Source organism: Drosophila simulans, unplaced genomic scaffold, assembly GCF_016746395.2.
Source record: "Drosophila simulans strain w501 unplaced genomic scaffold, Prin_Dsim_3.1 Segkk87_quiver_pilon, whole genome shotgun sequence".
Taxonomy (NCBI): domain Eukaryota; kingdom Metazoa; phylum Arthropoda; class Insecta; order Diptera; family Drosophilidae; genus Drosophila; species Drosophila simulans.
The window spans coordinates 1,177,530-1,187,314 of record NW_025416883.1 but is presented as its reverse complement, the minus strand read 5'-3'; the positions used below and the strand labels follow the sequence as shown (position 1 = coordinate 1,187,314).

At 41.6% G+C, this 9,785-nt stretch overlaps 1 long non-coding RNA gene across 1 annotated transcript; it reads right to left on the bottom strand.

Annotated features, from left to right (window-relative positions):
• Window positions 1–1,599: 1,599 nt before the first annotated feature.
• On the bottom strand, window positions 1,600–2,707 carry LOC27209143. Its single transcript, XR_001601220.3, has 3 exons — window positions 2,512–2,707; window positions 2,373–2,437; window positions 1,600–2,313 (listed from the first exon to the last, which is right to left on the bottom strand). It is a non-coding gene; the product is annotated as an uncharacterized LOC27209143 (long non-coding RNA).
• Between the last annotated feature and the right edge of the window lie 7,078 nt (window positions 2,708–9,785).

The following is a 9,785-nucleotide window of genomic DNA, read 5'->3' as shown; positions in this document are numbered from 1 at the left end:
TAGAATACTTGTCATTAGGGTATTCAGCTTGCCACGTGAGAAAAATTAATAAGGCAGTGGTTGTAGAGTGCTTGTGTCCGAACTTCGTGCCTCCAGATATGACTTTTGCAATAAACAGTTTTAATATTTTTATTTATTTTCTTAATTTTTATTTTCTACTACGTATTACTATTTTTTATGAATTATTATTATGAAATATAATTTTTTTTATAATTTTTTAATAAAATTATTATTTTTTTATGAAATTAAAAAATAATTATTATTTTTATGAATTATTTATTTCTCAATGTAATGTCTTCTTTTTGGAAAATTTATGTTTCAAATTACAGTAGTTATAATAATTTCCTTTGTATTTGCTTTAATTATTTAGTATACTTATTAAGTCATTTGACTTAATATGATGTATTTGAATGAAGCATTTTTATTATTTAAAATATCGCATTATATTCAGCTTTCAGTTAAATTTTTATTTTGGTCTTTTCCAATTTGATATTTTTAAAAAGCGCGCACTTTTGTGTGGGATGAATAGCGCGCCATCATCATATTGCTACGAAATTGGCCACAAACTCCAAATTTCGTCCCGAAAATCGACTTCTAGCACAACACGCACACATATACGCGTTCTCGTCTCTTGTTTTTACTCACAAAAGCAAGAAAATTTTATTTTTAGATTTCTTACGCTCTCAGCGTAAGCGAGCGGAAAGAGAGCAAATGTGGCCTTCACCAAAAAAGTGGCTGCATAGTGCCAAACGAATATATGGCCGTTACGCATCTTGTTATTCTAGTGTCTTTAGTCTTACTCTACAACTCCGTCCTAAAACCACCCTGGACCTACGGCTCCCAGCTATGGGGGAACGCCAGTAACAGCAGCGTAGAATGGATGAAATAACAAAATTGTTAGTCTCATAATGAGAAGCTTCAATAAGCAAAGCATGTCATAAAAAAAATATATATATGACTGTCACTTCCTTCGCGCGTTCTAGCTGAATGTCTTGCCTTCGGACCCTGTTTCGGCTGCTTAGCTGCGCTACCGCGTCCTGACCGCGCGACTCACTCCAGTACTCACCTCTACGATTCTTTCAGAGAATAATAGGCCTTGGACCCGGCAAAGCGGAGAGACCGTGAACTAACGGTACCGCGCTGAACCTTTGACTCGACCCGGCTAAGGGCACGGAGGTCGAACGGCGCCCTCTTTGCGCTCATCCAAAGTCCGCACACTAAAAGGGACATTAGTTGGGCCTTGCTTCTGAGCGCGACGTGCGTAAGATGGAAAATAACGGAATCCCCGCGGCCTATAAAGGGACGGCGTATGTGCAGCTCGGAGCAGTCAGTTACAATACGCGAGAAGCCATACGTACGCCAAAATAGTCGAAGAGAGTACGGATGCGAGTTGCGCGGTGAGGACGCGGCCGCGCAGTCGGACAGTCGGAATGGAGTCTGAAGGCGGGAGAGTAGGATAGAACGTCCGAAGACAAACAGTGAGTGTGAACGGGCTGAGAAGTCAGTGAAGAGCAAACTGTGAAAGTGTCGGGCAGTCAGATACAATGCAGGTGGATATCGATCCTGGACTGGAGAAACAAGGACCTGGCGTGGTTGAAAGGGACAGTGGAGTCAGTAGTCGGGAAAGGTGGTCCCAGGCCAAGCGATTCCTTAAGCCGCTGACGATACGCCCTGTCCCATAATATCCTAATCCCACTCGAGCCGACACGTGGTCCGTTGTCAAGAACGCACAGGACAAAGAAGGCAACGCCCCGCAGCGGACGGCGATCACAGGAGGAGTCAGCTGTAAAATACTACAATAAAGCGACTTTAATCTGAAACTCTGTCTTCTCCTTGGTCGGGCCAACACACAAATCATGACTAATATGGCTTCCAAATCAAGTTTAAGATTAATACTACCCATTCCAAACTGTTATCCCATGATTGTCATGTCAGAGATCCTCCTAAAAGATATATAGAACTTCCACGTTCAGCAAGCCGATGGCAGTTACCGAGCACTGGACTGGGATGATTCATTACCAGATACGCTCGCTGGCTTGGATTCGACTTGAGCAAAGTAGTCTCTCCAGTTACATATGTTTTTCGATGGATCGTCCTCTGCATATGCAACGTGCGAATACTTTCAAGCTCTGGACATACACGAGAAAACACACGCCAATTTACACGCAGTCGGGTCAAACCAAGTCGACCTAGGGTGGAACTACCGGCAGCCGTCCTTTCTACCATATTCGTAACATGAGTCCAGAAACAACTGCACGTACCCAAAATAACCGCTTCTGTAGACTTCTGGTTGGTCGCCGTAATCGTATTATACTGTAAGACATTTGTTTCAAATGGAATAGGCATTATCCACGAAGTTTGTTTGGACTCACAGTGGCGTCGTGTTCCTACCCAGTGGTCCCAGGTGAAAATTACCCCTCCAGATCCTGCCAAATTCCTAAAAGAACAAATAACTACAATGATTCCCCTTTCGAGTCGTTCATAGTTAATTTATTCGTATAAGCGACTTACATCTGCACCGGTGATATCCACAGATTTGTTCACAATGCTCGGAGCAACGAAAATTAACGACTCACCGGATCAATACAAGTGTCAGAATTCAAAAGGGCGCTGTTCGCTTTGATCCGAATAGTTCAACGTACAGCATTTGTGGAGGAAGCAGCCGGCTACAAGCAAGACTTGCTGCCACCACTCATGGACGACCAAGGAATCATGAAGGTTCGAGGGAGGCTAAGAAACGCATTTTGGGTTGTCAACGGCAAGCAAGCGTTTTATCAGCCGAAGAGGACTGGTTCGAGAAATGTACAGTGATTGCGGTACTAATTGCATCGCTGCAGATCAGGCTCTACAACTGTGGACCAAACTTCCGCCAAGAAGTCAATGACGAGGTAATTCCAGAACTCACGAAGCGTTAGATTCAGTGACACTTCAATCCTCTCCACAACCCGAATTTTGGAGGATTTTGGGAAGCAAATGTTAAACGCGTAAAAACTGATCTTTATCGTTCCTTTCAAGGAAGCCCAATGACAGCAAAATAAATAAATAAAAGCATGCTTTAATTCCACACCAGTGTGTCCTTTAATTGCAGACAAGGATGATATGCAAGACCTAATTTCTGCACACTTCCTCATCGGGGACATCGATGCTTGCCCTCCCAGCAGAAAGCAGTCAGGCTAAGCCTCTTAACGCTCCATTCCTGGGCGGACAACGTATCCTATGTCAGTTTTGGAAACGATTCAGTTCAGACTGGCTCTCCCACATACAATCACTTTCCAAATGGAGACAAGACGAAACCAATTTGAAGGTCGGTAACATTGTGATTGTCAGGGATGACAGAACGGTCCTACAGAGTCAAGTCTAGGACGCAGGCGATGCGAATCCAACATAAGCCATCCCAAACTCTACTGAAGGTGTTTAAAATAAACAAGAGAGATTGCTTTAGTCGAGTTCCCCGACTATCAGATACCCGTTACGGGTCGCAAAACTTCATAATACGCGAACGCGGAATTTTATAATTTTTCTGGGATAACAAAAGATATTGGGAAATAAAGTTAAAAAAAATTTTAAAATTAAAACTAAAATTTTTAGATTATTATTATTAAAAAAACGTATTTCCCACGCCCACTCTAACGCTATACAACCGGCCAAAACTGACACGCCCACATTTTTGAAATATTGTTAGAAATTTTTTCATAAATTTCTATCGATGTGCCAAAAAACTTTTTGACACGCCCACTCTAGCGCTATAATGCTTAAATTTTTTTGTATTAGTTTTATTAATTAAATTATAAGTTTATTAATTATTAATTTCTGAGCCATACTAAAGGTTTTTGATTACTTAATATTTCAAATGGTCAAGCAAACAAGTTTGACATGAAATATTTCGTTCTCCAGACATTGGCTAACAATTCTTTTTCAATTGTAGCATAAATAATCTAATGTAATTTCAGCGTTCTGCTCGCATAACAGACGGGTTTGTGATTTTGAGATAACACAGCGCCAATAGCTAAATTACATGCGTTAGTTGTCAAGGAGACTGGTTTTGAGAAGGCTGGATAGATCAAAATCGGATCCGAAGTTATCAAAACTTTTAACCGTTCAAACAACTCAACATAATCTTTACATTTGGTTTAAATTACTGCACTTTTCTTCAGTTTAAGGGTCATAGGTTTAACTTCCTTGGCAAAGTTAGGAATGAACTTCCGATAGAACCCACATAATACCAAAATGATTTTATTAGTGTCAAGAGGAAGAGCATGAGAGAGGGGGAGTGGCTTGCGAGATGCCAGGGAGTGCGGACGTGTGCTCGCTGCGTGAGCGATGAAGGCAGATGTATACTGAAGACATATAACTATTGTAACACATTAATAAAAGAAAAGAATAAACATGAAGTTCAACCTGACAATTCAGAAGTGGGATACAAATTCATTTCTAAGTGGAAAATGTGAATTAAAGAAAACGAGTTAAATAGTAAACGATTGGATTAGAGACGTACAACAAAACGGCACGTAATAGCTAAACGTTTGTACAAGAGCAAAGAGAGATTCGGAAAAACGGCACGATATAGCAAACGTCGAATAAGAAAAAAAGGGAAAAGAGGTATACATACGAAGCCACAAAGGGTACATTAAAAAAAAAAAAAAAAAAAAAAGCACAAGAGAAACCAAGGAAGATCGACAAACGGCGAGGAATAGCAAAAGGCAAAGAATCGCAAACGGTTGATCGAAAGGAAAAAGCAAGAAACAACGAGAACGGTTAAAAAAAAGGTTTACATACGAAGCCACAAAGGGTACAGGTATAAAAGGTAAATAGAGAGAGCAACGTAGATGGACTGAGCGACAAACTTTGCGGGAGAGCGAATCAGAACGGCAACGAGTGCAGACGTGCAGAAGTAAAGGCTCTCGAAAATGCGTGTGAAGTTAAGGGATTTAAAGATTGGGGATTTGGACGTGATCTTGAGGGCTCATGATCTCCAAGTCAAAGGAAACAAAACGGCAAAGATCAATGAGTTGATGACGAAACTGGAAAGTGATGAAATTGAGACAGACGACTACGATATAATGGAAAAAAACGCAAGTACAAGTATGCAAGCCCAAATCAACGAACTTAAGGAGATGGTGGCAAACTTGGCAACGATGGTCCAAACGGCATGCTTGCAGCAACAAAGTCAAGCACAAGGGACTGTGGAACAAGAAACGACACGCTTACGTCAGACGCTGGATGGATCGAGACACACACATGCGCCAAACGCGATGCAACCGGAAAATGTGCTCTCATCGCCACAGCTAGAAGCTCAAGGTCAAGGTTTTACAAGCATCAAAGAAATGATAGGAATTCTGCCGGATTTTAATCCAATCAAGGGATCTATCACATCGGAGCAATTCATCGCAAAGGTAGAGCAACTACAAAGCGTATACATGTGGACAAGTGACGCTGTGCTGTTTGCAGTGCAGCATAAGATGCGTGGAGTAGCAAAAACATGGCTGGATGCACAGCAGGTATATCGATCATGGGATCAATTCAAATCGGCATTCGCTCTTGATTTTCCATGTTTAGTGAGTACGGCCGATGTGCACAGAGAATTGATGCGTCGCAAGCGACGCAATAGCGAGTCATTAATTGAATACTTTTATGCGATGGTAGCTATTGGACGGCGTGCGAGTGTCGATGAACCATCAATAAATTCGTATATCATCAACGGGCTTAATTCAAAAGAACTCACGAAATCATTATTAGCGATGAACATACGCACTTGTTCAGAGCTGCTAAAGTCGTTGGAAAATTTGAGATTTTCACAAGAGATACATCAACAACAACACAACGCGTCAACGATCAATGAAAAGCAATACAACGATGCTGATGGCAAGATGAAAGCAGTTAAATGTTATAATTGCAATAATTTCGGGCACTTTGCAGCAAAATGCACAGAGCCACAGCGAAAGGAAAGATGTTCCAAATGCTCTAAGATTGGGCATAATGAAAAGGATTGCAAGGTGAAAACATCGTCAACGGTGGCTCAAGTGAATGAGTCGCATCACAAGGAGTATCCGCCAATAATGAAAACAGTTCTCATTGGAGGCCAACAGTTTGAAGCATTCATCGACACGGGCAGTAATAACACTCTAATGAAAGAAGCAGCAGTGCCAGATGGAGCAATACGGCAGCCGAGAGTCACACGGCTGCAAGGCTTTGGAGGATCTGTGGTCGAATCGAAGGAGTGCATTCTTTCAGAGTTTGCATATGGCAAACTGAGACACTTCACGCAAATTCAGGTGGTACCAAACGAAGTCCTACCATATGATGTCCTCGTGGCCAGAGATATCATCTGCAGCGGAGCAGGTCGGGCTTAATGTTAACACGGACATTGACCCCGACCACCAGGAACAGGTGAGCGATCTATTAAAGAGCTATAAAGAGTGTTTTGCCGAAGATTTGTCAAATATTGGCTGGTGCAAAACGACGAAGATGGATATAGAGGTATCCACTACGAAAGCCATCTTGGGGCGGCGATATCAAGTGCCGTTTGCCCAAAGGGAGCAGCATCAGCAATATTGGTGCCAAAGGCAAATGTAGAACGGAGGCTATGCGTGGACTATCGGGCTCTAAACGCAGTCACTATAAAGAAGCGATATCCGATGCCGATTGTAGAGGAGCAATTGGCAAAGCTATCCGGAAATGTATACTTCACGACGCTGGATATGACATCCGGTTATTACCAGGTTCCGATGGACGAGAAAAGCAAACATTTGACGGCATTTATGGCACCAGATGGACTGTACGAATTTAAGGTCATGCCCTTTGGTCTGGTGAACGCACCGATGATCTTCCAAGAAGTCATTACTGAGATCATAAGACGGTCGAAGAAGGACTCATTATATTAAAGGAATTCCTGGATGCTGTTAAGTTGGCGGGCTTAACGCTGCTCCCATCCAAATGCGCTTTTATGAAAACGAAGGTGACCTTTTTGGGTCATGTGATCACGGGCAACGGGATTCAGCCAGGCAATGAGAAGACTGACTGCATCAATGAATATCAAAGGCCATGTAACGAAACAGAAGTACGCAGATTCCTGGGAGTTACAGGATTCTTCAGAAAATTTGTCAAGGAGTACAGTATGATTGCGTATCCATTGAGCAAATTATTGAAAAAGGATGTGGACTTTATATGGGGAGAAGATCAGGAACAGGCATTTCAACGACTAAAGGATGCTTTAACATCGAAGCCGGTGTTGACTTTAGACGACCCCACAAAATATCATGAAATACACACTGATGCTAGTAAGCTGGGAATAGCAGGAATTATGTTTCAAAGAGAAGAAGACGGAACGAAGCCTGTATTTTATTACAGCCGGCTATGCAGCGACGCAGAAAGCAGATACTCAAGCTATGCTCTAGAAATATTGGCAATTACGGAGACACTGGTTAGATTCCGGATATATTTACTAGGATCTCCATTTCTGGTGATGACAGATTGCAACGCGGTGGCGACGCTGAAGGAATCAACAGAGCTACAACCACCAATAGCAAGATGGTGGCTCAAACTACAAGAGTTTAATTTCACATGCAAACATCGACCAGGAGCGGACATGCCACACGTGGATGGCATGAGCAGACAACCAATGCTGCCACACGGAGAAACTTCGCACACAGTAGCAGACAATGTATTAGCGATTGTGCCTACCGACGAAAATTGGGTGTATGCAATGCAAAGGCAAGACCCAATACTGGCGCAGATATTTGAAGTATTTAGGACTAAGGAGAAGAGTTCACAATGGAGCCAAGTAAAAGCAGACTACGTTGTTGAAGCGAGCAGACTTCTACGCAAAACGGCCAACGGCAACAAATTAGTTGTACCCCAAGCAATCCGCTGGCGTATAACAAAAGCAAACCACGATGACATAGGACATTACGGCACGGATAAGACAATTCAACGGATTCAACGGAACTTTTGGTTCCCACGCATGAGGAGATATGTAAAGTCGTACATATCTTCCTGCCCAGAGTGCTGCATTAACAAAGTAAAAGGAGGCAAACCTGAAGGGTCACTGCACGTATACGACACGTTACCTATACCATTCCGTACAATAAATATGGATCACATAGGCCCATTCCCAAAGAGCAAAAGTGGAAATCTTCACATTTTGGTTATTGTATGCGCATTCACCAAATACACATTTTTGGCAGCAACACGAACGACGAAGACAACACCAGTAATTAAAGCACTTCAGCAGTTGTTTGCAGTATTTGGTCAGCCGAGTCGCATAATTTCTGATCGCGGAACAGCCTTTACGTCGAAGGAATTTCAAAATTTTACAAAAGAGCAGGGTATTCAACATATCAAAACGGCAGTCAGAACACCCAGAGCTAACGGGCAAGCTGAAAGAATGAATAAAACTTTATTAAATGCTAAAGAATGGGACCAGCAGTTATTCAAGATAGAGTGGGGTATTAATTCACACATAAATGCCACCACTAAATTTTCTCCAAACGATTTAGTCTTCAACTTTAACCCAAGAGACGTGACGAACAACCGTCTAATACAAGCACTATCAGACGATTCCATTTCAGAATCGGATATTGAAATGAAAAGACAGCAAGCAGCAGCAAATATTACAAACGAGCAGAAGAAATGGAAAATTAGGTTCGATGCAAAACACGCACAACCAACAAAATACGAAGTTAACGATTTAGTCGTCATTACCTTCGTACCATCGGCTACAGGAGAGTCACATAAATTGGATGCTGCTTATAAAGGACCTTATATAGTAACAAAGGTCCTCAACAACGATCGGTATATGGTGGAAGATCTGCCAGACCACACTGTTACTCAGCGACGCTATTGTAACGTGATGTCAAGCGACCATATGAGGCCAATGTGTGCCTTAATTCCAAACCTGGATATAGATGAGCCGATATATGAATATAACGACGACGCAGGAATGTCAGGAGAGGTCGGATGTCAAGAGGAAGAGCATGAGAGAGGGGGAGTGGCTTGCGAGATGCCAGGGAGTGCGGACGTGTGCTCGCTGCGTGAACGATGAAGTCAGATGTATACTGAAGACATATAACTATTGTAACACATTAATAAAAGAAAAGAATAAACATGAAGTTCAACCTGACATTAGTTACAATGTTTCCTTTCTTCATCAACTCATATTTATCTAGCTGAAACTTTAAATTAGCATCCTTGGGTTTTGTATAGACCTTTCTTAGGGACAGAATATGTTCCACCAATGAAGTGGAGTATATTATAATGTCGTCTAAGTATACTAGGCAATCTTTGTAGATTAAGTTCTGCAGAAGATTGTTCATACATCTTTGGAATGTTGCAGGGACAAAAGACATGCGTGAATATTCGTAAATCAATTGTTGTAAAATATTGGCATCGTCTTGTTTATCCAATAGTTTATCCATTCCAGGAATAAGAAACTTGTCATTGACTGTTTTCATTGAGATTCCTATAATCCACAACCATTCTAAACTTTTTTTTCCAGAGGCATCTGTCTTTTTGGGTATCGCCTAAATATGAGAACAATAAGGTAATTTCGATTTACGAATTATACCTTGTTCTAACATTTCCTTAATGTGTTTGTTAACCTCCTAATCAATGATGTGGGGGTATTTATTACGTTTTCTGTATTCTGGATCTTTATGCTGAGTTTGTTTAATGTTTAATGGTATTTACGAAGGTCCAATTTTCTCCTTTATTGTACTGAATATCCCTATACTCGTATATGACCTTCTTTACTCAACTTCCTCTACATGTTCGAGTCTATACTCGTTATA